The sequence below is a fragment of the Halichoerus grypus genome, chromosome 9 (assembly GCF_964656455.1).
Source record: "Halichoerus grypus chromosome 9, mHalGry1.hap1.1, whole genome shotgun sequence".
Classification (NCBI taxonomy): Eukaryota; Metazoa; Chordata; class Mammalia; order Carnivora; family Phocidae; genus Halichoerus; species Halichoerus grypus.
Genome location: NC_135720.1, coordinates 51,701,272 through 51,729,227, shown reverse-complemented (window position 1 = coordinate 51,729,227; position 27,956 = coordinate 51,701,272). Strand labels below are relative to the sequence as shown.

At 44.4% G+C, this 27,956-nt stretch overlaps 1 pseudogene; it reads left to right on the top strand.

Annotated features, from left to right (window-relative positions):
• Positions 1-9,116: 9,116 nt before the first annotated feature.
• LOC118524874 (chromobox protein homolog 3 pseudogene) lies at positions 9,117-15,269 on the top strand (annotated as a pseudogene).
• The last annotated feature ends 12,687 nt before the right edge of the window (positions 15,270-27,956 follow it).

The window sequence follows — 27,956 nt, the reverse complement described above, 5'->3', positions numbered from 1 at the left end:
TATTTTAAAAATTAAATTGCAAGTCTGTCTTTCCCTCTCCCCCTCAAAGCTTCTTTAAGTCCTACCTAAGGGGCTGAGGGCCTGGTGAGAGGGAGGGGAGCAGGTGGGAGAGGTTCGGGGAGACAGACTCAGGCAGCCTGGCGACTGCTAGGGAGGGAGGAGGAGTTCTCGGCACTCACAGTTGAGCACCCATCCTTGTGCCAGCACGCTGGGGATCATGCTGCCAACCTGTCCATCCAGTCTGGCCACGGGCTACACCCCTCATGCCACCGGCTTGGACCGCCCAGCCTCAGGGTCAGCAGCCTGACCTCGCAGCTGTGCTCCCTCACCTCCCAGAATTCCAGAGGGGAGCTATCACCCGAAGGAAACAAGTCTGGTCTCTTTGGCACCAAACCACACACCTAGACCTATTCATAGCAAGATTGCACAACCAGCTGGAGAGCAGCCCAGCTGGGCATGGGGAGAGTGGGGCCACATGTGGGCCAGACCCTGACCCATTGATGCCCCAGGCTGGCCTTCCAGCTTTCAGAGCAAGGCTGTCCCTGGGGGGTTCGGTGACCTCAAAAGTCTGACTGGCTTCTCCTCCTCAGTGGGGGAAACCTGCTCCTCCAAAGGAAAGGCTCTAACACTCTCCTGCAGGCTGCTGCTCCATGAGCCCTCCTTTGGCCCTACTGTGCAGGTGGGCACCTGGGGTAGGAGGCGGGGGGGGCCTCTCCTTAGTTAACACAGAAACCAGGAGGCAGGCTTTTACACAAGAGGAAACTGAGTCACTTAATGACTAAGCCCTTTATGTCTCTGTAGGGAGCCAGTATCATGGAGTAGGAGAGGGAAACTCAACTTTGGAATGGGACAGATCTTGATTTGCACCCAGCCCTGCCTATTCTCTAGCTGAATGACGATAGATGAGTCAGTTAACTTCTCTGGGCCTCTGTTTTCTCTTCTGTGAAATGGGAACAAGGCCGCCCATGTTGTGAGTTGTGAGGATCACCTGAGAGCGAGCCAGTGAAGTTGCAGCCCGCTTCCACATCAACAGAAGACCCTCGTCAAAAGTTCTCTCTCTTTATACACAGCCCACTGGCCCACACACTGCAGGGTGTGGGATTTTTTTTTGATTGAAGTGTAGTTGGCACACAATACTGCAATGGTTCCAGGTGTACAACACGGTGATTCAACAAGTTTATATGTTAGGCTGTGCTCACCACAAGTGTAGCTACGGTCACTCCGCAACGCTGTTACAATTCCATTGACTATATCCCCTACGCTGTGCCTTTCATCCTTGTGACTTACTCATTCCCTAACTGGAAACACGTGCCCCCCACTCCCCCTCACTCCCCTTCACCCACCTCTCCTGTCTTCCCACCCTCTCCCCTCCCGCAAACCATCAGTTTGTTCTCAGTTTTTATAGGTCTGATTCTTTTTGTTTGTTTGTTTGTTCATTTGCTTTGTGTGGGGTGTTGGTTTTTATCATATAAAAATATAAAGCAAACTTTGACATATTAATGAACCCCATCCGTGTAATTAGATTGCGTAGTAATTACGCATAAAAGGTAACAACCAACTTGTAAGGTTTTCCTGCTCTCGGTTTCTTTGAAGTCGTTTGGGATCTGTGGGCAGCCCCATGTGCATGGTCCATGCTGTGTACCATAGAGTCATCATCATTATCACAAAGAGCTCAAATGTCATGGCAAGAGTGTTGGAAGACTTGTTTCTGGTCCTGGCTCTGCCACTAAACGCCACTCAGCGTTGCGGAGTGACTGTTTTGGTGGCCTTGAGGGCGTCATTGTCCCCCCTCTCTCTGGCCTTCAGTTTCCCCATCTACAAAGTCTACTCCATGAACATTCCATACTTCACAAGGCTATCATGATGAGCCCAGATGCGGAGCACACATTTTACAAACCACAAAGCAAGTACAGAACCACAGACGCTTTTTTGAGTCAGGAAGTTGGCAAATGTTAATACATTCATTTTCCAGAATGGAAACGGAGGCAGAGTCCAAAGTGGGCTTCAAGGCTCATGGTTTCTGGCTACAAGCCAGCCCTCCGCCTGGGGCCTCCAAAGCCACACAGGCCCAGAGAGCCTGGGGCGAGAGCTGGGGTCCAGCGCCCCTAAAGAGCCGAGGAAAGAACTGGACAAAGGGGAAAGCCTGGCCGAGAGAACGGGGAGCGGAGGCGGGCGGGGGGCGTTCGGCAGGGAGAGTGGGGAAGGGGCAGCTCGCCGCCCTCCGCCCTCCGCAGATGTCAGCCCTAGAGCCCCGCTGGTGTTGCCGTGAGTCTCTCCAGTCTCTGTCCTCAAGAAGTGGAATGACACAGGCGCCACAGGGGCCCAGCTGGAAGGTCTCTCGGACAGACACTGGAGGCCAGCCCCATCCCGGCTAGTTCCAGGGGTACAAGGAACGGCCGCGGGCTGGGGCCTGCGGGCGTAAGGACCGGAACCTGTCGGTGGTGTGCGCGTGCGCGAGCGCGTGCGCATGCGTGGAGGGCGGGAGGCGGAGGACGAGGCCTCGGAGTTGCAGTCTCCAGGATGGGCCGAGATGGCGTTGCCTTCATAGAGAGACGCCTTCATAGACAGACCCCTTCCTGCCCAGGGCCTCCCGGTTGCCCCGCTGGGTGTTCGGAGAAGAGCTGAGTTAAAGAGAACCTCCCCGTGTGGTTTGAAGCTTCTAATGGCCGCGTTCGTACCTCCCTGAGTGTAAAGGCTCGGGCCACCTCCCTGGGCTCGGCTCTGCCCAGGGCTCGCTCCGCTCTGGGCGAGTAAGAGGAAACGTCCAGCGCTGCGGCTGCCCCTCAGGCCCGATTTTGTACGTTCAGAAGCCACTTGTTCACGACGGAACTCAAAGTAGGTTTAACTTTTACAACAGTAAAAAGTCTAATAAAACAAGCATGATGAGAAAACACTCCTTTGCAGGAGCCTGTGGACTGCGGCTTGCAAGGCCTCTGGTGTAGTGAGCAGCGGCATATGGACTTCGGGGTCAGACATGGCCGTGGAGCCGGTCCTCTCCAGTCGCCATCCGGTGCCTTGTCTGTTTCCTGCGGATAATAATAATACCTCCCTTTAGGATTCCTACGAGGATTAGCTAAGTCATACCAACACCTACTTATTTATTTACCCTATAATTCAACATGTGCTTACTGAGGGCCTGCTATGTGGTGGCGCTGTGCTTGTTAGTGGTGAAGAGCTCAGGTCTTTCATTTTAGAGATTCACCACCATGGAGCTTCTGCTCAATAGGATATTTCAAGAAAAGAATGAACGAATGAAAGAAAGAAAGAGAAAGAAAAGAGAGGAAGGAAGGAAAAGGAAAGGAATGAAGGAAGGAGAGGGAAGGGAGGGAGGAAGGAAGGAAGAGAAAGAAAGAAAAAAGAGAAAAGGGAAAGAAAGAAAAGGGAGGGAGGAAGGAAGGAAAAGGAAAGGAAGGAAGAAAGGAAGGAAGGAGCGAGAGGGAAGGGAGGGAGGAAGGAAGGAAGAAAAAAGAAAGAAAAAGAAAGAAAGAGCGAGCGAGCTCAGGCTTTAGAAAAAGAAAAGGAGGGAGATGATGGGCATTTGGCTTTGCCCGTGTAACCTTAGTTAGGTCACCTAACCCCCTACACCTGTTTTCTCATCTGCAAGATGAAGATGACAATAACAACTCTACCTGGCCATGTTATTGTGAGCTTTAAATGAGATGATATGCGATGGTGCTAAGCATCTGGCACAGAGTAAGTGCTGGATGAACTTAGCTATATTGATTAGTACATTGGAACTGCTCAATAAATCATAGACCATAGATTTTTGTAATTAGTCTCTAAAATATAGTCACTGTACCTTCCAATGACAAAGGAAAACAGATTTTTCAAAATGTGCCCTTGGGATCATGTGTATCAGGAAAGCATGAAGGGAGCTTGCTAGAAATTCAGATTCCTTGGGCCCATTTCAGAAGTGCTGAATCAGCATCCAATGGGGCCTGAAAGTCTGCCTTTTCACAAACATCTGAAGTACACTGAAATTTGAAAATTCCTGGGGGTAAAAGGTAAAAATGCTCATCCACTGAGGGGCCTTCTATGTGGTGGGCAGAATAATGCCCCCCCCCCAAAGATGTCCATGTTCTAATCCCTGGAACCTGTGAATGTGTTAGGGTTATAAGGGGGAATTCAGGTTCTAATTAGTGAATTTTAAAATAAGGAGATTATCTGCCCAGTGTAATCCATGTATCCTTAAATGGAGTAGAGGGAGACAGAAGAGTCAGATCCATCGGAATGACAATGTGAGGAAGACTCCACTGGCTTTAAAGATGAAGGAAGAAGGGCCACAAGCCCAGGAATGTGGGCAGCCTCTAGAAACTGGAGAAGACAAGAAAACAGATTCTCACCTAGAACCTCCAGAAGGAACACAGCCCTGCTTGATTTTAGCCCATGAGACCCATTCTGGACCTCCGACCTCTAGAATCATGATACATTTGTGCTGTTTTAAGCCACTAAGTTTGTGGTGATTTGTTGCAGCAGCAACAGGAAAGGAATATGTCCTCTTCAGGCACATTGGATTCATGCCACTGGATCTGGAAGACCCGTGAGCCCCAGCCATGAGTGAGGGTGGGAGCCTTGACTGAGGGGAGCCACAAGGAAAGGGGACCGGTTGCACAGTTCCGGGCTGTCCCTGTGGTTTTGCTGACACTCCCCGCCCCCCCCCCACCCCCACTTAGGCTACTTGTTTCTTATTCATTCACTCTCTGGTGCTCAGGATGGCTATTGAGCAAGACTCATGTACATCAGGCTTACATGCATCATTTTTTTTTTTCTGATTTTATAATGAAAATCTTCAAACATACAGAAAAGTTGAAAGAATGATTACGCTAGATTCAACAATTCTTAACATTTGCCATGTTTGTTTTATATTTATATATGCATGTATATATAATACAGGTATATATGGTTTTGTTTTTTTTTAAGATTTTATTTATTTATTAGAGAGAGAGATGAGAGAGAGAGAGCACGAGCATGGGGGAGGAGTAGAGGAGAGGGAGAAGCAGGCTCCCTGCTGAGCAGGGAGCCCAGTGAGGCGGAGCTGGATCCCAGGACCCTGGGATCATGACCTGAGCCGAAGGCAAATGCTTAACCGACTAAGCCACCCAGGCGCCCCTGTGGTTTTGTTTTTGCCAAATCTTTTGACAGTTCAGCCATCATAACACCTTTAATACCTCAGTATGTATCTTTCAAATTGCATAGTATCCCTGCAAAGTCAGTACAGTCATTGGCCCCATTTTACACCTGAAATATTTGAAGGTAAGAATTTGAGGTTCTAAGAAATTACTTGGCCAGAATCACATAGACAATAAACAATGGAATTGAGATTTGAAGCCAGGTTCTTACCCTGTCTTCTGTTTGAATGGTTCTAGAGCTCGGAATTATGGTCATCCCAGAAGGCATGGTTCTGGTTTTGGGTTTCTTGCTGTGAGAAAACTCAAAGCATTTCAGAGAGACAAAATTTCCTCTTAACAATATCCCCTTAAGGTCAAAGCTACCACTTCCCAAGAGGTTGGGTAAATTCCAAGATGTCAGGTTACTAGAAAAGATGTTCAGGGTGCAGGCCCCAGAAGAACAGATCATGAAGGCTGCCAAGCCCACTGCCCCTGGAATGAGGTAGTGCTTTGGAGCACCCCCAATATACACCTGAATGTTCTCCCATCCCAAATTTTCTTAGTTGCCTACTCACTAAATGTGTGAATAGGACCTCACCCCCTTTTACTATTTGACATTTTTTTTTTTAGATTTTATTTATTTACTTGAGAGAGAGAGAGAGAGAGAGAGCAAGAGCAGGGGGAGGGGCAGAGGGAGCGAGAGAGAAGCAGATGCCCCTGCTGAGCAGGGAGCCCAACACAGGGCTTGATCCTAGAACCCTGGGATCACAACCTGAGGCAAAGGCAGACTCTTAACCTACTGAGTCACCCAGGTGCCCCTCTATTAGACATTCTTAAAGTCTTATGTTATTTTATTTTTTTTTAAATATTTTATTTTTAAGTAATCTCTATACCCAACGTGGGGCTTAGACAGAGCCAGCCAGGCACCCCCTTAAAGCCCTATTTTAGCTTTACATTTCAGAAATGGTGTAACATAGATCTGTTCAGTAAAAGATGAAATAAAAAAAAGGGGGGGCACTTAGCTGGCTTAGTCAGAACAGCATGTAACTCTTGATCTTGGGGTCATGAGTTCGAGCCCAAGTCGCTATAAAGCAGGAGACACGCTAATTGTCCTCATTTTACTAGTAGAAACTCCAAGGCATACAAGGACCTGTTCACGAAAGAATTTCATTCCCAAGTAATGAAAAAAGGCTGAATAGTGGGTCTCAAAATGTGGGCCATTAGCCACCTGAACCCAAACAACCTGGGAAGCTTGTTTAAAATGTAGACTCCGGGGTTTACCAGGGAATCAGGTCACCTGGGGATGGGGCCCTCTTAACACCTTACCCAGGTGACTGTTGCCAACGCAAGCCAGAGAACTAGTGGCCAAATTCCCAGACTACTACATTATACTTGGCACCTAATACAACATCATACTACACTATGGGACTCCCTACCAAATTGCTCTACTTTCGCAGTGACCCATTTGTAAAAATTCTGAGTAGTTTATTTTTTAACTTTTAAAAATCTGTTTTAATTTACTTACTGTAAAATTCACTCCTTTTGGTATACGGTTCTATGAGTTTTAACAAATGCATAGAGTCATGTAAACACCACCACAATCAAAATACAGAACAGGTTCATCACCCCCCAAAAACTCCTTTGTGTCACTCCCTTCTAGTCAAATCCTTCCCGAAATTTACCTCTGGTAACCACTGATCTGTTCCTAGTCCTATAGTTTTGCCTCTTCCAGAATGTCATATAAATGGAATCATACAGTACAAAGCCTTTTGAGTCTGACTCTTTTCACTTTGCATAAAGCATTTGTTGCATGTAACAGTCTTTCATTCCTTTTGTTGCTGAGTAATATTCTGTTGTGTGAACATACCATGATTGTTTCTCTATTTCCCCAGCTGAAGGACATTGGGGTTGTTTCTGGGCTTTGGTGATAAACTCAATGATCCAGATTTAATTAACTGATTCTTTTCCATGGGAGAGTCAAAATCTCATATAGTGCCAGTGATAAGAGAGGGCAGCAGTAGGTGGGTTGAAAACAATGGCTTCCACATGGTTCCTGCCAGTGGGTCACCTGTTTAATGGGCCAGGTTCTGTCATGGAGGACTTCAGTTTGTCATTATGATATACCTTCTAGTCTCCCAAAATCATAAAAATAACAGGGTCTTACAGAGTGCCTCAGAGCCTGTTTCCGACAAATGAAATGAAAGGCTCTTGGCATGTCAGGCCCCCAAACTCACTCTGAGATCACCCTGCGGGGGGGGGGGGGCTCTCTTGTCTTAGACTATGTTGTGTGCCATGGCAGAGTCGGAGTCATCCAGCATCCTTCTCTACAGTTTCTGATGCTTTTGCCCAACTGGATCTATTTGATTTTCCAACAAACCCAAGAGGGAAGAAAGGAAGATATTTTTATTCGCACCATTTTGAAGATAAGGTTGTGGGAGCTCAAGGAAGCTGGTACTTGTCCAAAGTCAATGAGCCCCGTTGGTTAGGGAGAAACCCTGGTTCTTCCAACCCACAATCTAGTGTTTTCTGGTTTCAAAGTTTTTTAAAGTGGTGGTTATCTCTTTAATCTGCACACCTGAGAACCAACTCTTGCTCAAAGTAAGTGATAGGGTGGGCAGAAAGAGCAAAGCTGTTTAAATCCTGCCTTTGCTCGCTGGGGCTGTATGGCCTCCATGTTCTCACAGGACAAGTGAAACAATTCCTACCTCCTAGTTAGTGTTCAAAGCTGAGAGGTCTCAGAAGAGCCAATAACGCAAGCGGGTAAGTCGTACGAGGTACTCCATAAATGGCCGCGATTATTATTAATTTGCTTTATTAGGAGAAACTCTAGACCGTGCACACCATCAGCACCGTGCGGTGGGTGCTGTGCTCCCGAGCACCGCACAGGATTTCTGAGGCCCAGCTCCGCTCTGGTGGCGACGGAGGAAACCGACGGGTTAAGGAGGAGGCCGGGAAGCTGGCACAGCTGGGGACCGTGGGGTTCTGAGGAGGGGCCGGCCCTGGAAGGAGGCCTGGGAGGCAGCTGTGCGCTGGGGCGCGGACGGTGTCTCCGCGCAGGAGAGTTGGGCTGAAGGCTTTGTTTTTCTTCTTTCTGAACTCGGTTTTACCCTCCAGAGGGGAGTTCTTCGTGTCTGAACTTGGTGTTTGAGCCCCGGCGGTTCCCGCAGTAAATGGCTTGCCACTCCTGTGGGGCAATATTGCCATTGATGTCGGGCCAAGGTGGTTAGGAAACGGGATCTTCCACATGGGGACTGTGGTTTGGCCACAGCGCCCCGCGCCTCCACAAGCACAGCTGGGGGTTGAGACAGTTGCCCACGGGGGGGGGGGGCAGGAGGGCGCTCCGTCCGCCTTCCCAGCAGCCCTAGCACGGCCCCGCGTCGCCTGGCTTGGGGCCTCCGACTGGAGCAAGAGAAGGGGCTGTGGAGGAACGACGGGGCCCCGAGGAGCCTCCTGAGAGCGAAAAGCAGGAGACCAGGGAGCCGAGGCTGTCCCCTGACTGCCTGTCCCCCGCAGCACGGGGCCCTTTACAAGAGCCGGGTCAAGGGGTGGGAAGGCTGCGGGCCGGGAGACGGCCGAGTCCCCTCCGCCCCCGCGGGGAAGGCTTCGGCGTCCCCCATGCGGCCACAGGCGCCCTCTGGCCTGTCCCCCCGCAGCCCCGGGGCCCCGCCTCCATGCAGCCCTGTCCCACGGTACCGTAATGGGCCGCCCCCACTGCACCCGCCATATGCAGCTCATATGCAGCACCTGCTCAGAACACGAGGGCGCGACTGAATGAATCTGAAGAGACCAAAGAAATCCGAAGAGAGCTCCCAGAAGGAGCCCACGGGGCTTCCGCACAGAGCACCAGCGGCTCTGCATTTTTGCCCGATGGAAAAGCTGTCACAAGAGTGGCAGGGAAGAGCCCTCACTCCTGCCCTTTGAGTTTGATTTCCTTTGGAATTCTCCTTCGTTTTTGTTCCAGCTGTTGCCTAGAAGCAGTGAGCACTGGCTTAGTTTTAGGCACACGTGATGTTTGGCTTCACAGCCACCCCTGGAGTTAGAGACCTCCCCGCGGTTCTGCTGTCCGCTCTGGTCGGCCAGGCGGATGAGCTAAACTTGTTCACTGAACTCCTTCACCTTGTCCTTGACCGTGGCATCCGGCCCGGGCCCTTTGGTGCTGAGGTAACAGGGCTCATGACAATAAGGAGCAAGCTCAGTCCTGACTGCTCAAAGGGGGAGGCTGGAAAGGAACAAAAGCCCTTGAGCCAGGCATCTACTGTGTGCTGGGTAATGGTGGAAGGGAGGAAAGAATCTAGAGCCCCTGCCCGTGGTCTGATGGCGAGATGACAGCTAATGATGAGATAGCGTGAGAAGAGCTGGGATGGGGTGAACGACCAAGGAGTTCCCACATCGCAGAGCTGATGACCCCTCTGGACTTGCCATTAGTTCAGGGGTGTGCCCCTCTTCGTCTGGACTCATGCGGGTAGCCTGTGTCCTTCAGCAGGCTGATTCTCTCCTTCCGGGCACAGAGGCAGACGGGACGATGCTCAGGATCCAGTCTAACAGACCCAGTTAGACATTCAGTTGACTGGCAAAAGCTTTTATTTCCACAAATCCATTTGTTGATGTTTTTCCTCATCCTCGTTGCCCAAGAGGATTGATTATACACAAAACCGTGATGTGTATTCTATGATCTGCCTAGAGAATTACTTCAATATTGGCCAGAGCTTTGCATTCTTAGCCACATGGGACTCCGGGGGTGCATTCAGCAGGACCCAGAACTCTTGGATGCCCTGCAAACTGAGAGCACGTTCCAGAAGCAGGGGCTAGAATGCACAGTAGGGATGGAGGGTATGGAAGAGCCTAAGCCCCTGGGCTGGAATCCCCCTGTCCCTGAAGTGTGCCTGTCCCACTGACTTCTGAACCCCTGGGCCTCTGTGGGCTGCCTCTGCTTCTCGGACCTCCGTCCTCTCCTCCCCACCACCTCGTTGCCTTCACAAACCCTGAAGCCCAGGCACAGGAAGACAAGCGGTGGGACAAGTCTCCCAGCTCAGGCCAGAGAGAGAGGAATCCTAGGCCATAGCTATTTTCAGAACTAAAATTGAAGCCCATGGTTTATTTCCTCAGCACTTAATTAGACTCCAGCGCTGCACAGGGCTGCCTCCTTCCCGCCCACGAGCGAAAGCCTGACCAGTGGGTTCGGGAGCTGACGCCATGTCACAGGCGGGAGGGCTGGGGCCTGGAGTATTTTTACTTATGGGAGGCTGTGGAGAACAAAACCACTTGGCCCCAAGCCAGCTAGACTAAGTCAGTTGGGAGAGGGAGGGAGCAGGAAAGCTGTTATATCATCCTTCCTTCTTTGAACTGCGTTGTAAATCTGCTAGACAGGAAATGGGGATTAGGAGGGGAGAGAAGGAGGGGGCTGCACAGTGAGGCTAGAGTGGGGGCTGGAGTGGGGGCAGAGCCTGGCGGAGGTGAGGCCCTGTCCTCAGGGGAGGGGGAGGGTCGGGGAGACTCCCATGGGGCTGGGGGAGGGGCAGGCGAGAGGGCACGCTGGGTGTGTTCAAAGCTTCCTGGGTCAGGTTGGTTATGGGGTGACTGTATAGGCCTGTGGGTGATTTCTGGGCTGGCTTCAGGTCCTCCAACTAATACCAGTCTTTTTTTTTTTTTTTTTTTTTAAGATTTTATTTATTTATTTGAGAGAGAGAGAATGAGAGAGAGCACAAGATGGGGGGAGGGTCAGAGGGAGAAGCAGACTCCCTGCCGAGCAGGCAGCCCGATGCGGGACTCGATCCCGGGACTCCAGGATCATGACCTGAGCTGAAGGCAGTCGCTTAACCAACTGAGCCACCCAGGCGCCCCAACTAATACCAGTCTTACAGATATGGTTTTTAGAGCTGGAAGGAACTCTGGGACCCTTAAATGAGGCTGTCAAGGACAATAGACGAAAAATACGTTACCCAAAGGCACACAGCTAATGAGAACCGGAAGTGGGGATGGGGGGAGGGGTTCTGACTGTAAAATGGCTCTTCTAGAGCTCCCCTTCTTACTGCTGTTGCTTGGTTTTCATTCCCGAGCGAAAGTAGGCATAAAATGCAAATACACTTGGGCAAAATGACACATTAATTCATGTTAAGAGCTAAATAATTGATGTTTAACACTTTACTGAGGAGACATTTTGGTGAGTGGGAGCCCCTGAGCTCCATGGAGGAGCACTTCTGACCACATGGGTGGGAGGCATCATCCATTCATGATCAACCTAGGACTGTGCCAGCCTCAGTGTTTCTGGAGTGGGGAGGTACAGGGAAGATGAGACCTGTGAATGTCTTTGAAATAGAACCTGTTTCTTGCTAGGGAGAAGTGAAAACAGGAAACCTGGCTAATGACTTCCCAGAGTCATACATTTGTGCAATGTTTCTCCAAAAAGGTCTGGATACCAGCCTGAGGAGCACCATCCCTGTGGGATTAAACTCCTGCTCACCCAGAGAACCATGGAACCCCCTGTTTTCACCTCTTCCTTCCCCTCCCACAACACTCCCGAGGCTGCCTCCCAAATGAGGAATCCAATGACAATAGTCTAAGACCTTCCTACACACTCCAGGACCCTAAATTAAATTAAGTAATGGCCGTAGCCAACCTTTATTTTGCTTTTGTTTTTTGGTTTGGTTTTTTTTTTTGCAAAGCACTTCACTAGCATTATCTCATGTCATCTTGATTATTTTTATCATCATCTCCATTTCACAATGACGGTATCGCAGCTCAGAGAGGTTTAAATAATTTGCCCAAAGTCACCCAAGTGACAGTGAGAGCCAAGACTTGAACGAAGGCAGACTTATTCGACAGTCTCTGCTTCTCCCACAGACTGCTTCCACCGGTGGAAACAAAATTCTTTGGAGTCCAGAGGAAGCTAGACAGAATACCATCCAATAGCAAGAAGGAGAGGGCGCCTGGGTGGCTCAGTTGGTTACGCGACTGCCTTCGGCTCAGGTCATGATCCTGGAGTCCCGGGATCGAGTCCCACATCGGGCTCCCTGCTCGGCGGGGAGTCTGCTTCTCCCTCTGACCCTCCTCCCTCTCATGCTCTCTCTCATTCTCTCTCTCGCAAATAAATAAAATCTTTAAAAAAAAAAAAAAAAAAGAAGGAGACCCACCCACATTGTGTATTAGAAGGCTCAAGGATACAAAAGGGTGAGGAGTGTCTGGCCCTGGAGAGTGTCTGGCTGAGAGCTGAAGTTGGAGTGGGATTGCCATGTTCTGTGCTCTGTGCCTGGTGTTTGGTGTATACTTCTGCTTTTCTGGGCCAACAGCCGAAATATCCCCTTCACTTCTCCTTGGCTGGGTCTTGGGCCATTAATACCATATCACACCCATTCCATTCTTATATGGGTCACCCAACTCAGTTCCGTGGCCTAAATCTGCCATTATTTGGTGTCTGTTGAATGCAAATAAAGCTGATTCTTGATACCCAGGGACAGTTGACGTAAGATTTTGATTGTTCTCTCTTCTCTTCCTGTTACTTCTTCCCCGCTACTTACTTTAGACATCACCTCTGCCAGAGAGCACAGGAGTGGAAAGAAAGCTTGCTCATTGTCAGTCTTTTGCTATAAACTAGCTTTGTTAGTAATTCCTACTGGAAAAAGACTACTGGGGGAGTAGTTTGAAGCTTGTAGATTACCTTTTTTTCTGTGCATTCCCTGTCATCTGATAGCCTAGATAGCATCTAAACTTTTTTCTTAGTTGGGCCTTGGCTATGTTTGTTGAATTGTTGTGTTGTGTTTGTTGAATTATATATCATCTTTAATCCATGACCCACCCTTGGTCAAATTCTATGATTAAGGGATATGAACAGCACTGGACTCTCACTCTATCCCATTAAATGAATTAATGCATGGAACATACTAGGACATTTCCTGGCCCAGAGTAAACACTGAATAATTGTTATTTCGTCGATATTATACACTATGCCTGAAAAATAATATTCAATACCCAAGGCATCAGTGTTTTGTTGTTTTTTTTTTTTACTTTTTAAAAAATTTATTTGAGACAGAGAGAGAGAGAGTGCACAAGTGGGGAGGAGGGTCAGAGAGAGAGGGAGAAGCAGACTCTCTGCTGGGCAGGGAGCCTGATGCGGGGCTTGATCCCAGGACCCTGAGATCACAACCTGAGCCGAAGGCAGACGCTTAACTGACTGAGCCACCCAGGCACCCCAAGGCATCAGTTTTGTTGTTGTTGTTGTTATTATCCTGGAATTTTTCATTACAGCGGCCAAGACTGTTTTAAAGCAAAGTTCCTCAAGGGCAAGAACTAAGGATGATAAAATGGAGCAGTACAAGTTATAAACTCCTTAGGGGAAGACTTCTGCTTCTAGTTATGATGGACTAGCTTGTATCAGATCAATCCTCCTTATGAGAACAACTAGAAAAACCTAGATTTTTTTTAACAGTGAGAAACATCTATTTGAAAGCATTAGAGAGATACTCAGAGTCTAAGGTATTAGAGAAAAAGGAAACACAGAGAGGTGAGCAGCTTAACATATGCAGCTACTTTCCTTCATGAGGCATTTGATTATTCTGAATACGTACAGAGATGCTGAGCAGGACTGCCGGCAATCTTACAGGGGTAAGGAGACAAAAATTGGGATTCAAAGCTTTCCAAAAGGAGAGGTCCTGGTAAACAGCACAGTCTTTCAGCTGGGAATCTTGAAGGACTACACCCTGGTAATAAAAGCTAGCCTGAAAATAGACTAGCATTCACAGAGACTGAAACTCAGATCTGAATCAAATCAATCTCAGATTAGAGTAAAGAGATATTCTCCTGGCTAATTGCCTGCCTGACCAAAGTAAATCTTCTTTGGGGGAAGAAGTCATCCAGACTCTCAAATTATCACCACAACTTTTCATGCACAGTGTCTGGCATTAAACAAACAACAACAATAAAACTGGGCATATCAAGAGATAGGAACAAATGACTGAAAACCAAGAGAAAAAAAATGCTGTAATTTAAACAGATATGTTGAATATATTTTTTAAATAGTCTAATAAAAATTCTAGGACTGAAATTAAGAACTCAGTGGAAGGATTTAAAGGCAGATTAAACTCAACTTAAGAGATGATTCATGAACTTGAGTATAGACCAGAAGAAAATATGTAGACTTCACTACAATTACAGCAAGATAAAAATTTTAAGAAATACAGAAAAGCGAGACTAAGTGATAAATGGGACCCAGTATAAAACATTTGTGTAATTAGAGTCCTGGAAGAGAAGGAGAGAGATAATACAGCATAAACAATTTTGATGAGAAAATAATCTGAGGATATAAAAACTGACAAAAGACATAGAGCCACAGATAAATACAAAGAAAGTTACAACTAGACCCGTCATGTAAAACAGGTGAAAAACAACTAAAGGCAAAAACTGTAAGTATAGCTAGTATAAAAAATAATAGGACACATTTTGTTCAGAAGCACAATAATAAGACAGTCAAATTTTCAGTGAAAATAATGGAAGCCAAACAATAATGAAAAGATATCTTTAAAAGGCTAAAAGAAGGGATGTGGCTGGAGTTTGAGGTGTGTGGGACCTAGAGCCGCCCCGGGGCAGTGGATAACAGCTCTTCAAGCCTGCAATTAAAAAAAAAAAAAAAAAAAGGCCTCCAGTAAAATGACATTGCAAAAAATGGGGAAGAAACAGAAAGGAAAGAGTAAAAAAGTGGAAGAGGCAGAGCCTGAAAATTTGTGGTGGGAAAAGTACTGGACCAATGTGTAGTAAATGGGAAGAGGGAGTATTTCCTGAAGTGGAAGAGATTTACTAGTGCTGACAGTACTTGGGAACCTGAAGAAAATTTAGATCGTCCAGAGTGAATTGAAGTATTTCCTAATGCTCAGAAAACTGGTAAAGAAAAAGATGGTACAAAAAGGCAATCTTTATCTGACTGTGAATCTGATGATAGCAAATCAAAGAAGAAAAGAGATGCTGTGGATAAACCAAGAGGTCTTGATCCTGAATGAGTAATTGGTGCCACAGAGGGCAGTGGAGAATTCATGTCTGTCATGAAATGGAAAAGACTCAGATGAGGCCGACTTGGGGCTGGAAAAAGGGGCACATAGGTAGTGTCCTCAAAGTGTAATTGTTTTTTACGAAGACAGACTATCTTGTCATTCTTCTCCAGAAGATGAAGTTTAGTAATTGTTTCCATTGCTTTTTATAGATATTTATATATATAGATATTTATATATATATATATATATAATATATTTTATAGATATTTATATATATATAAAATCTGGGTCTTGGTTTTTTGATTTATTAGGATGAGGAAATAACATTCTAATGAAAATCAAGTTTGATATATTTGTTTTGAAGTAGTATCAGGGGAGTTGGTGATTTTTTGCATCTATAGCACCAGTTACTTTGAACAAATAAAAGCTTTCTGTAGTTGCTTCCTTTATCAGGAAAGAATATTTGAGGGGCGCCTGGGTGACTCAGTTGGTTAAGCATCTGCCTTCTGCTCAGGCCGTGATCCCAGAGTCCTGGGATTGAGCCCTGCATCGGGCTCCCTGCTCAGCGGGGAGTCTTCTTCTCCCTCTCCCTCTGCCTGCCTGCCACTCCCCCTGCTTGTGCTCTCTCTCTCTCTGACAAATAAATAAATAAAATCTTTAAAAAAAAGAAAGAAAGAAAAGAATATTTGAAACCACGGTATGTTGTTCCCCTACATTAGAGAATATCTTTTCTAAATGTTGGGGGAAATCTTCATAATTGTTACTCAATCAGGATTTGTGTTTAACTCCTATATACCTAAGGACTATTCTGGGTTTTTTGTTTATTTAGGCTTTTTTTGGTGTGTGTATGTGTGTGTGTGTGTGTGTGTACATAAAAATACATGTGTAAATGGTTTTCTTTTTTTTTCTTTAAACATTCACCAAAGTAAAAACAGCATTTCATAACCATGGATAAGCCCATGTTTCTGGGATGCCATCATTTTCAGCAACCTAAGAAATAAATCACTTAAAGTAAATTGAAATTTTTCCTGAAGTCTTAACCTTTCAAATTTTGTAATTAATTGAAAATTTAAATTGGACAATTTAAAAGCAGCCATATCAGAATCCATATCTATAGTCAGTCATATAAATGCAAGTTTATTTGCAAGATACTGAAAGGAAAATTTTATCACTACCAACAACCTCCCCACACAAATGAGAAAACTAGACAAGTCTTGGTGTGTTTTAATTAGGTAAGTAACACTTAGTTAAATGGACATTTAAATGTTCCTTCTAGTGAACCATTCCCTTTTCAAGAAGTTGAAATCCCTGTTCTATGTTGACTAAAAGATCATGACTCATGGAATGTCTAGGACTTCATTCATGGAAACCTAATCATAATCAGAGGGTTAAAGATGTTGGCAATTTAGGACCAGCTGGAATAAATGGGTGGGTGAACAAACTCCTATAATCTAAATTCTTGACCTGCACGTTTTTTCTTTATCCCAAGTCATTCCCTACATGTAAGCTCAATCTTCTCAGTATTTGAATTCCTGGTTCAGCAGAAACCAGGAAAAACAATAACTTTGTAGTAGTCAGAATGTTATCCAACTGTATCTGGCTTATTTTATTGTAAATACTGGCAAACAATGCTCGATAGTTTTCTATTGAAGAAATAAATAAATAAAAATAAAAGGCTAAAAGAAAATAACTGCTAACCTAAAGTTCTATACCCAGAGAAAGTATCATTCAAAAATGAAAGTGAAAAAAAGACATTTCTAGCCAAACAAAAACAGATGATTTGCAGCTCACTGACAGACACTAAAGGAAAAACTAGTTTTTCAGGTAGAAGGAAAAGAATTCCAAATGGAAGCAAGAAGATGCGGAAAGGAATAAAGAGTAAACCTACAAGGAAATCTAAATTAATATTGACTGTGTAAAATTATAATATCTTGAGAGACTTAGAATATTTGTAGAATTAATGTATATACAATACATAAAATATAAGTAGGAAAAAGGAGTTAAAGTATTCCAATGTCCTTAACACTACCCATGAATTGAAAAAAATACGAATGGGATTTTAATAAGTCAAGGATGCATGTTGTAATCTTTAGGTCTAGGATAACCAATAAAAAGATAATAAAAGAATCAATGATGAACTAGTTAATAAGAGAGTGAAATGAAATAATAATAAAAATACTTTATTCCAAAGAAGTTAAAGAGGGGAAAAAGAAAACAGAACAATTGTAACAACTAAAAAATAAGAAGATGGTAGATTTATATCCAAATATATCAGTAAGTATATTAAATGTAAACAGATTAAGTATTCTAATTAAAACATGAAAAGACTGGATTAAAAATAAACATATCACTACACCCAAATATAAACATACAGAAAGAATAAAAATAAAAGGAAGAAAAACATATCTCTAACTAAATAAAAAAATCTGGTATGTCTTACTAATATCAGAAAATGTTTAAGGCAAGAAACTTTACAAGAGATAAAGTAGTACATTTCATAAGGATAAAAATGTCAATCCATCTGGAAGATATAACAATTCTAAATTGTACCTAATAACACATCCTCAAATTTTATAATGCAAAAATAGACAGAAATAAAAGGAACAATGGGAGATTTTAACACAACTTTCACTTCTCTTACTAACTTTTAGAAGAGGAAGCAGAGAACAAAAACCAACCACAGGGATATAAAAAATTTGAACAATACAATTAACAAATGCACATGTGACCTAATTATTATGTAGGGAATGCTTCACACAACTGCAGAATACAGTTTTATTTGTATTTTATTTTATTTTTTATTTTTATATTTTTTAAAGATTTTATTTGACAGAGAGAGACACAGCGAGAGAGGGAACACAAGCAGGGGAGTGGGAGAGGGAGAAGCAGGCTTCCCGCAGAGCAGGGAGCCCGATGTGGGGCTCGATCCCAGGACCCTGGGATCATGACCTGAGCTGAAGGCAGACGCTTAATGACTGAGCCACCCAGGCGCCCCTGTATTTTATTTTATTTTTTAAGATTTTACTTATTTGAGAGAAAGAGCACAAAGCAGGGCGCTGGAGTGGCAGGGTCAGAGGGAGAAGCAGGCTCCCTGCTGAGCAGGGAGTCCCAAGCTGCTCCATTGAGGACACTGTGATCATGACCTGAGCCGAAGGCAGATGCTTACCTGACTGAGCCACCCAGGTGCCCCCAGTATACAGTTTTGAAATTTTGATTGCACGTGGTATATTTACCAAAACTGGCTGTATGCTGATCCGTAAAACAAATCTCAACAGATTTCAGAGGATTTAAATCCTCTTTTCCTTTCCTTTTCTCCCCCCACATAATATCTTTGTCAGGTTTTGGTACTAAGGTTAAGTTGCCTTCATAAAATGAATGGTAACTGTTCTTAGCTTTTATTTCTTTGGGAGAATTTCTGGTCTATGACCACAGTAAAAGTCAGCTAAAAATCAATAGCAAAAGATACCTGGAAAAATCCCCACATTTTTAGAAAATAAACTTCTAAATAATCTGTGCATTAGAGAAAAATGAGAAAACATTTTAACTAAAGGATAATAAAAATATAACATTCAAAACGTGGGATTCAGTTCAAGCTGTGCTTGAGTGGCGAGAGCAATTTGTAGCTTTAAATGCAAATGTTGAAGAAAAGCTGAAAATCAGTTATGTAAGAATCTATCTCAAGAAATTGGGCAGGGGAGGAAGAACTCAGCAAATTAAACCCAAGAAAGTAAAAACATAATAAAGATAAAACAGAAAATTAAGGAAATAGTAGACAAATGTACAATGAGAGAATCAACAAACCCAAAAGTTGGTTTTACACAAAGATCAGTAATCTTGATAAACCTCTACCAAGAATAATCGAGAAAAAAGTGAGAAACGAAGTATCGATCATAGGAATGAAAAAGAGCACCTCATGGCAGATCATACCTTTAAAAGAGAATACAAGGGGGAGTGCCTGGCTGGCTCAGTCAGTGGAGCATGCAACTCTTGATCTCAGGGGTTCTGAGTTTGAGACCCATGTTGCGCATAGAGCCCACTAAAGAAAAAAAAATTGGGTGATGGACATTAAGGAGGGCACGTGATACAAGGAGCACTGGGTATTATATAAGACTGATGAATCACTGAACTCTACCTCGGAAACTAATAATACACTATATGTTAATTAATTGAATTTAAATTAAAAAAAACTAAAAAAATTTTTTTGAATTAAAAAGGAAAAGATTCTCTCTCTCCCTCTTCCTCTGCCCCTCCCGTGTTCACATACATATGTACAGGCATTCTCTCTCTCTCAAAAAAAAATTTTTTTATACAGAGGAAATCATGTATATATATATGTATACATATATATATATCCATCTGTAATTTGTCTTTTTTGCTAAAAATTGTTTTTGAGATTCAGCAATGTTGAATTTCTAGCTTGTAGTTAATTCATTTTCACTGTGGTTGATATTCCATTAAAGGATTATACTGCAATTTCTTAAAAAAAAAGAATATAAGGATATTATAAGTTTCTGCCAATAAATTTGAAAATAGGAAATAAATTCCTCAAAAGCGACACTGTACTAAACCTGAGACAGGGAAAATAGAAATCTAACTAGTCCTATATATATCGAATATATAATTTAAAACCTTCCCTCAAGGAAAACTCCAGGCCCATGTGACTTCATCAGTGAATTCTTCAAGAATTTAGGGAAGAAATAGCAACAATCCTACATAAACCATAAACTCTCCTAGAGAATAAAGAGGGAACAGCTACTACCTTGTTTTATGAAGCCAACTTAACCTTAAATCCTGACAAATATCTTCAGGAAAGGAAAATTATCAAGCTCTCTTATAAACATAGATATGAACATTCTATTCAAAATATTAGCCTAAAATATATGAAAAATATAGCCATTTTGAGTTTATTCCAAGAATATAAGGAAAGTTTAATATTTAAAACTCAATGAACACTGGCAGATACCACTTTAACCAAGTGATCAAGGTTACCATCACCAGTAACAAGACATATCATGCACCCGCTGAGATGATTGCGAAGAGCATCACCATTGCTCAAAAATGAAAGTCTTCAATCTAATCGTGGGAAGACATCACACAAACCTAAATTAAAGGAGAGTCTAACAAAATTCTCTTCAAAAGTGTCAAAGTCATGATGGGGCGGCTGGGTGGCTCAGTCGTTAAGCGTCTGCCTTCGGCCCAGGTCATGATCCCAGGGTCCTAGGATCGAGCCCCGCATCGGGTTCCCTGCTCAGCGGGAAGCCTGCTTCTCCCTCTCCCACTCCCCCTGCTTGTGTTCCCTCTCTCTCTGTGTCTCTCTCTGTCAAATAAATAAATAAAATCTTTAAAAAAAAAAAAAAAAAGTGTCAAAGTCATGAAAGACAAGGAAGGACCGAAGAACTGTCAAAGATTAGAGCCGACTAAGGAGATTCCACAACTAAATGCAATATGGCATCCTGAAATAGAACATTAGTGGGAAAACTAGTAAAATCTGAATAAAGTACATAGTATGACTAAAAGTATTATACCAATGTTATTTAAGTATTAAATAACAGTTATCCTATGGTTATATAAGATGAGCATTTGGGGCAGCTGGGTGAAGGGTATAAGGGTAGGTGAAGGGTACTATTTTTGCAACTCTTCCATAAATCTAAAATTGTTTCAAAATAAAAAGCCAAGAAAACTCAATTAATGTAATTTATCACATGAACAGAATGAAAAGGAAAATCTTACAATTATGTCAATAGATACAGAAAAAACATTTTAAAAAATTCAATATTGGGGCACCTGGGTGGCTCAGTTGGTTAAGCATCTGTCTTTGGCTCCAGTCGTGATCCGGGGATCCAGTCCTGTGTCGGGCTCCCTGCTCAGCAGGGAGTCAGCTTCTCCCTCTGCCCCTCCCCCTTGCTCATGCTTTTGCTTGCTCATTCTCTCTCTCTCAAATGAATAAATAAAAAATCTTAAAAAAATTCAATATTCACTCATGATTAAAAATAAATTCTTAGCCAATTAGAAATATAAAGAATTTCCTTAATCCTATAAAGGAAATCTAGAAACAACCCTACAGCAAACATCATAATCCCCCTAATTTGGAAATGAGACAAAGGTATCTGTTATCACATCTATTCAAAATTGGACTGGAAGTTCACAGCTAGTACAATAAGGCAAGAAAAATGAGAATGAAGAAGAAAGAAAACTGACATTATTCATCAGCATCATGGATAATATAGAGAAATATATATGACTATGTATGTAATATATATTATTTATATAGATATAGCTATTGAGAGAAGATCCCAAAGAACCTACAAACTATACAAATTAGTGAATGAGCTTAGCAAGATAGCTGAATACAAGATCAATATAAAAAAATCAATTGCATTCTATATACTAAAAATAAATCCGAAAATGAAATTTTTAAATAATAATACAGCATTATAATAACATAACAAACATTAAACACCTAAGAATAAATCCAGGGGAAGATGTGCAACACCTTTGTGCAAAAAGAGTAACACGTCACCGAACTAAGTTAAAGACCCAAATAAATGTTCAAGGACTAGGGGACTAAGGATTAGAAACATGCTCTCCCACATAATCTACAGATTCAGGTAGTCCCAGCCAAATTCCAAGAAATTGGTAAACTGATTCTAAAATTTATATGGCCATCCAGAAGGCCAGGAGTGGCCAAGATAATATTGAAGAACGACAGCATTGGAGAATTTGCACCAGTGGTTAGCTGGATTTATTTAAAAGTTACAGTGATTAAGACAGCGTGGTATGGTTCCTAAACAGATGTTTAAGATGAAAGTGCTAATGCAGACTCATGAGGGAAAAGCAGTCTTTTCAAAATCATACCGGATCATATGGGTACCCACATCAGAAAAAAAAATGAACCTTAGTAACTACCTCACACCATTCACAAAAGCTACTTCTAGATGGGTTGTAGGTTTAAATGTAATGTATGGTGATTAACATAACATAATAAAATAAAATTCAAAAAAAGGCGTTAAAAAAGTGATAGTAAAATAATATAACAATCAGAAGAAACAGTATTTTCATTATTTGGGGTACCTAAGCAAATATTTCTTTAAAGAGACACAAAAGCACTAATCTTAAGGCAAAAGACTGATAAGATAGACTACTCTAAAACTTAAAACTGTTTAAAATCAAAAGACATCGTGAAAAGAGTGTATGATTCTATTTACTTAAGGTTCAAAATGGGTAACATGAATCTATGGTGTTATGGTCTGTGGTAGGCTGAACAGTGGCCCCCCAAACATATCTATGTCCTAATCCCCTGAACCTTGGAATATATTACCGTATACTGTAAAAGAGATTTTGTAGATGTGATTAAATTAAAGGTTTTGAGATGGGGAGATTTTCCTTGATTATCCAAGTAGGCCTAATCTAATTATAAGGGTCCTAATAAGAGGAAGGCAGGAGGATCAGAGTCAGAGAGAAAATGCTACAATGCTGGCTTTGAAAATGTAGAAAGGGGGCCATAAGTCAAGCAATGTAGGTGGCCTCCAGGACCTGGAAAAGACAAGGAAACATTCTCCCGAGAGCCGCTAGAAGGAACGAGCCCTGCCAACACCCTGATTTTAACCCAGTGAGACTGATTTGGGATTTCTGTTCTCCAGGACTATAAGAGAATATTGTTCTAAGCCACTAATTTTGTGTTAATTTGTTGCAGGAGTAAAAGGAAGCTAATACGTGGTCAGAACACTGGTTACCTCTAGGAAGGAGGGAAGGGGTAGTGTTGGGAAGAGGGGCCAGGTAGCTGATAATGCTCTATTTCTTGACGTGGGTGGTGGTTGCATTAGCACAGTTATTTTGTGAAAATTTATGATTTGCATAGCTTTCTGAATATATATTATAATTCAATGAAAATTTATATAATAAAAAAACCAAGGCGCCTGGGTGGCTCAGTCGGGTGTCTGCCTTCGGTTCAAGTCATGATCCCAGGGTCCTGGGATCGAGCTCCGCATCAGGCTCCCTGCTCAGCGGGGAGTTTGCTTCTCCCTCTCCCTCTGCCCCTCCCCCCCTCTCGTGCGCGCTCTCTCTCTCTTTCTCTCAAGTAAATGAAATAAAAATCTTAAAAATAAGTTTAAAAAAACCCCAAAAATTCCTTAATGGGGACTATATTCTGTGGTCCCCCTCTACAGCCAGCGCAGACTTTTGCCATGAAGAGGAGTTCAGTGTTGAGAGCACAGCTGAGCAGAAGAGCAGCTCCCAGCTGTTATTTAAGGCCATCACTAATGGGAGCATATATTTAATTTTATGAAAAGAGGAGTCCTGTGCTCATGTTAGAAGGTAGTCTTGGCTTGTCTTATCTCTAAGGATAATCCTCCCTCTTGAAGAAATTTAGTTCCTCCAACAGCCTCATCTCCAATCAACATAGAAAAGATTAATAAAAGGTTTTATAGCAGGAAGGATGAACTTCCAGACCTCATTATCTCAAGTGGTGATACGAGATTAAAAGAATAAATAGGTTTTTGTAAATTTTAGATAAATTCGTGGGTGTTAGATCCATAATTGACCGTTAACCAGAAGCCGGGGTGCTGGAGGTATGGTTCTGGTCTTGAAAGTTGACCTCATGAGCTCATGTGCTTCCAGTGTCGGTGGCTGTTGGGTCTGATTCGGTGTCGCCATTCTGAGGCTGTTAAGAGGAAGCAGGCCAGCAGCTGTGTCAGATGAAGCCTCTGAGGATCCAAGCATCAGCCTCACAACTGTTAAATTAATAACATTGTTAAAGACCATGTGTTTTCACGTGGGAACAACTAAGGTCATGAAACTGAACCTGGTGTTGGACTTGGTAACCTGGTTGTCCCGGCTTTAGTTCCGGGTCTTCCCCTCACCACCTGTGAGACACTGGGCACTGGGCATGTCCCTTAACGTAGCTGAACCTCCTCTGTGAGTGGGGATCCCAAGACCACCCCAACAGGGTTATTTGGGGAGTTGGATACGAAGTGATATGAAAGCACTCAGTCAAGTGTGGTACACTATTCAACTGTGGGGTATTACTGTTGGTTTTATCCTCAAAGGAAAAAAAGATAGTGCTCTGATTACAGTACTGTATTATCAGAAAGATTTTTCTAGTGCAGTAAGATGCCCTGTGATAGAAGGATTCTATGGTCAAAAAAAGTTCAGGAATCTCTGAATTTAGGTGTCTCTGTATTTAGAGATTCCCAGTGTTCATTAGTCTTTCTTATCCCCTCCAGAAATACAAACACTCATTAGCCTTTTATTTTTATTTATTTTTAAAGATTTTATTTATTTATTTGAGAGAGAATGTGCATCTGCACCTGCGGGGGGGCAGAAGGAGGAAGGGACAGAGAGAGAGGCAGAGAGGAGGGAGGGGCAGAGAGAGAGGCAGAGGGAGAGGCAGACTCCCCACTGAGCAGGAAACCTGATGTGGGACTTCATCCCAGGACCCAGAGATATGACCTGAGCTGAAGGCAGCTGCTTAATCCACTGAGCCACCCAGGCACCCCACCCATTAGCCTTTTATTTTTTATTTTTTTAAAGATTTTATTTATTTATTTGACAGAGAGAGAAAGGAAGAGAGAGAGAGAGAAAGCACGAGCAAGGGGAGGGGCAGAGGGAGAAGCAGGCTCCCCGCTGAGCAAGGAACCCGATGCGGGGCTCGATCCCAGGACCCTGGGATCATGACCTGAGCCGAAGGCAGACGCTTAACCAACTGAGCCACCCAGGCGCCCCCCATTAGCCTTTTAAAGGCCCCTGAGAGGTCCTGCAGCAAAGAATCCAGTTTAAGTATCTTTAACTCAGTGTTCTCCGAACAAACTTGACCAACGAAGCCACATCTCTGTACATATTCATACTTTCATACTCTGCCTGTGCGGCCTCATTCACCCCGTGACCTCAGTAACCCTCATACACCAGTGACTTCCCAACTGATACTACTACCCCAGGCCTGTCCCCTGAGGTTCAGATGCATTCACCCTGTTGCTTCCACTTGGAGGTCTCAGGGACACCTCCAACTTAATCTCTCCAAAATGTCTAAAATAGTTCCTTCTTTTCAAGGGTTCTCTAAGTTGATGAATGACCCAGCACCCACCCAATTCCCCTTTATAGCCTCCACACCCAGCCTATCACCATTTCCTGCCAAATTTACATCTAAATATGTCTCAAACCCATCCCATTCTTGTCCACACCCTGGTCCAGGCCACCCTGTGCCTCTCCAAGAGCTTTCTATCTGGTCTCCCTGCTTGCTCTCCTGCCCCCTCAATTCCACCCACCATGAACACGTAAGACACGTTTTTAGAATCCAAGTCTAATTCTTCCCTGAAACCTTGTTATTTCTCCTTGTTCTTATGCTCACTGTGCCCCAGTCACCAGGTTTCTTCTATTTTTTCAGATGTCCCCATGACTGCCTTGCTCGTGCCCTTCCCAATGCCTAGAATGTTCTCACCCTGCCCCCACCCCACTCCCTTAGCCTAAATAACCTTTGCTCAACCTTCAGATCTGCACCTGAATTCCCCTCCCTCGGGGAAGGTGTCCCGACACACCCAAGCACCCCCACCACCATGGGCCTTTCCTGCGCCGCTTCTCAAGCGACAATTACGCGTTTGTTTTTATATTATTTAAATGAATGTCTTTTCTCCCCCACTAGACTATAAGCTTCATGAGGGTAGGGCCTTGCCTCTTGCCTCTTAGATAGATATTATCTATCTAAAAGTTCCACAAATACTTTTTGTTGTAGAAAAAAAAAATCTTTTCTCCTCAATACATCTCACACTTCTAATTTCTGTTGTCCTGCCTCACTGGCCTCCCGCTTCTTCTGAAAATAAAAATTCAACCGTTAAGCTACCTTCTTTTCTCCCCAGTGATCTCCGGAGAGCCTGTTTCCCACAAGCTCTGTTCCAGATGGTGCATGCTACCCACGGCAGGGGCCCCCTTCACAGAGACTGTGGTGTGTGCGGCGCCCCCCGGGCCGGGCAGTGCTAGGAGCCAAGACTACTTGACCTTGCCTTTAATCAGAAAGTTCATTATTTCTGTCTGATTTAAGTATCTGACCCAGAGCTGGTTTGGGGGCTAAAGTTTATCACCACTCCGGGCTCCCATTCCCCTCCTGGAATCCCACCCCCACTGCACACATGCAGAAACAGGCTCAAACTTTTGCTTGGATCCTTCGGGGGAATTGGGGTGTTTTCATTTGCTGGTTGGTTTGAGCCTCAGGTCGACCCCTATTTTTCCCAACTTCAGGCCTTAGTGTGGGCTGTTTTTTTTTTTTTTTAAGATTTATTTGAGAGAGGGAGACAGCGAGGAGGTGGGGAGAGCATGAGTAGGGGGGAGGGGGAGAGGGAGAAGCAGACTCCCCACTAAGTGGGGAGCCTGGTGTGGGGCTCGATCCTGGGATCACGACCTGAGCAAAGGCAGACACTCAACCGACTGAGCCCGCCAGGCGCCCCCGGGCTGTTCTTCCTGCTCCGGAAAGCCACCCCACCCAACAGCCAACCTCCTTTCTCGAAATGGTTTAACTCCCACTCATCCTTCAGGCCTCAACTTACACATGCTGCTTCTTCAGAGGGGTCCTTCCTGACTAATCCATTTAATTCAGTTCACCCCGCTCTTCTCTCTCATGGCATTCCACACTTTCCCTTTAAGGCACCGGTCCCAGTTTGTACTTCCCTGTCTGTGTGTGTACTTATTCAGGTAGCCATTGTCTCCCGGCTAAACCACAGACTCCATAAAGGCAGAGCCAGTGTCCCTTCTCACCCACTCTGAGCTCAGCCCAGGGGCTGTTGACAGAGCAGGACCCGCGTAAACGTGCACAGAAAGAAAGACACAGTGAATTAACCGATGAATGTGGTTGCTCTCAAAACAGCTTTTGACTCTTGGAAATCTGCCTGGCTGGAAAACATCTCCAAGCCCAAGCAAAACTTAAGGAAGTGTAATTTGAAGAAATAAATTCTGTCCTGAACTTGTCAATGCCAATTCTTTATTTTGATTTGTTTTTTCATCTGCTGGGCTCAGAGTGGCCTTGCCAGTCTATAATCTCCTGGGTCACGTCCTTGCCTTCTGCCCTGTAATAATGGGCCGCCTGGGGGCTTGCTGGCCTGTGGTTTAAGAAGTCCACAGGTGGCTTCTCTCCACAGCTGGAGGGGACGTTTTGGAGGGCAGGGCTGCGGATCCACCTTCCCTGGCGCCCTGGCCCACAGAGGCAAGGCTGGATACATGTGGTCTTCTGCTCTGTTGAAACAGACTTGCTCTCCGCTCTCGGTTCCCTGTCTTGGGCCTGAATTCATTCTTACTGTGAGAGCCAAGCAATTCTAAAAGTATTTCTGTAGTAAGCTGGTCGCAGAAAATGCCCGTGCCCCTACCCACGCTCACCCTAGTCCTCTCCACCATTTCTGGTGCACCCAGGCTTTGGCGTGCTTTTGCTTCTAAGCCAGCCCCTTGGTTCTTTCTGGCAGATGGTCCTCAGGGCTCTGGAGCTGCCTCGGCCGCACGGAGGGAGAGCCCAGAGCACCCTTAGAGTGCACGGGGTCAGGCTGCAGCCACCCTCTGGGAGCCCTGGTCCTGTCTAAACCCACCACTCCCTACCAGGCTCCTGCATCGTGCGCACGCACACAGATCCTCATCTGGGGTCTGCTTTGGGGGACCTGACCTAAGACAGCTGGTAACAGGAGTGGAGCTGGGAAGTAAAGCACACTGAAGCCAGGAGTGAACAAGGAATCTCCGAGGATCTGGCAGAGCCTAGGCGCTGCCCCCGAACATCCCACATTCAAGTTCAGAGCTTTCAGGATGGAGATTGACCACGGTTTATGGGCAACGTACAAGAGGAGGGTTAGCTGGACAATTCAGAGTGCCCCTGCTACAGCTGGTCTGGAGAAGAAATGGATTTTCA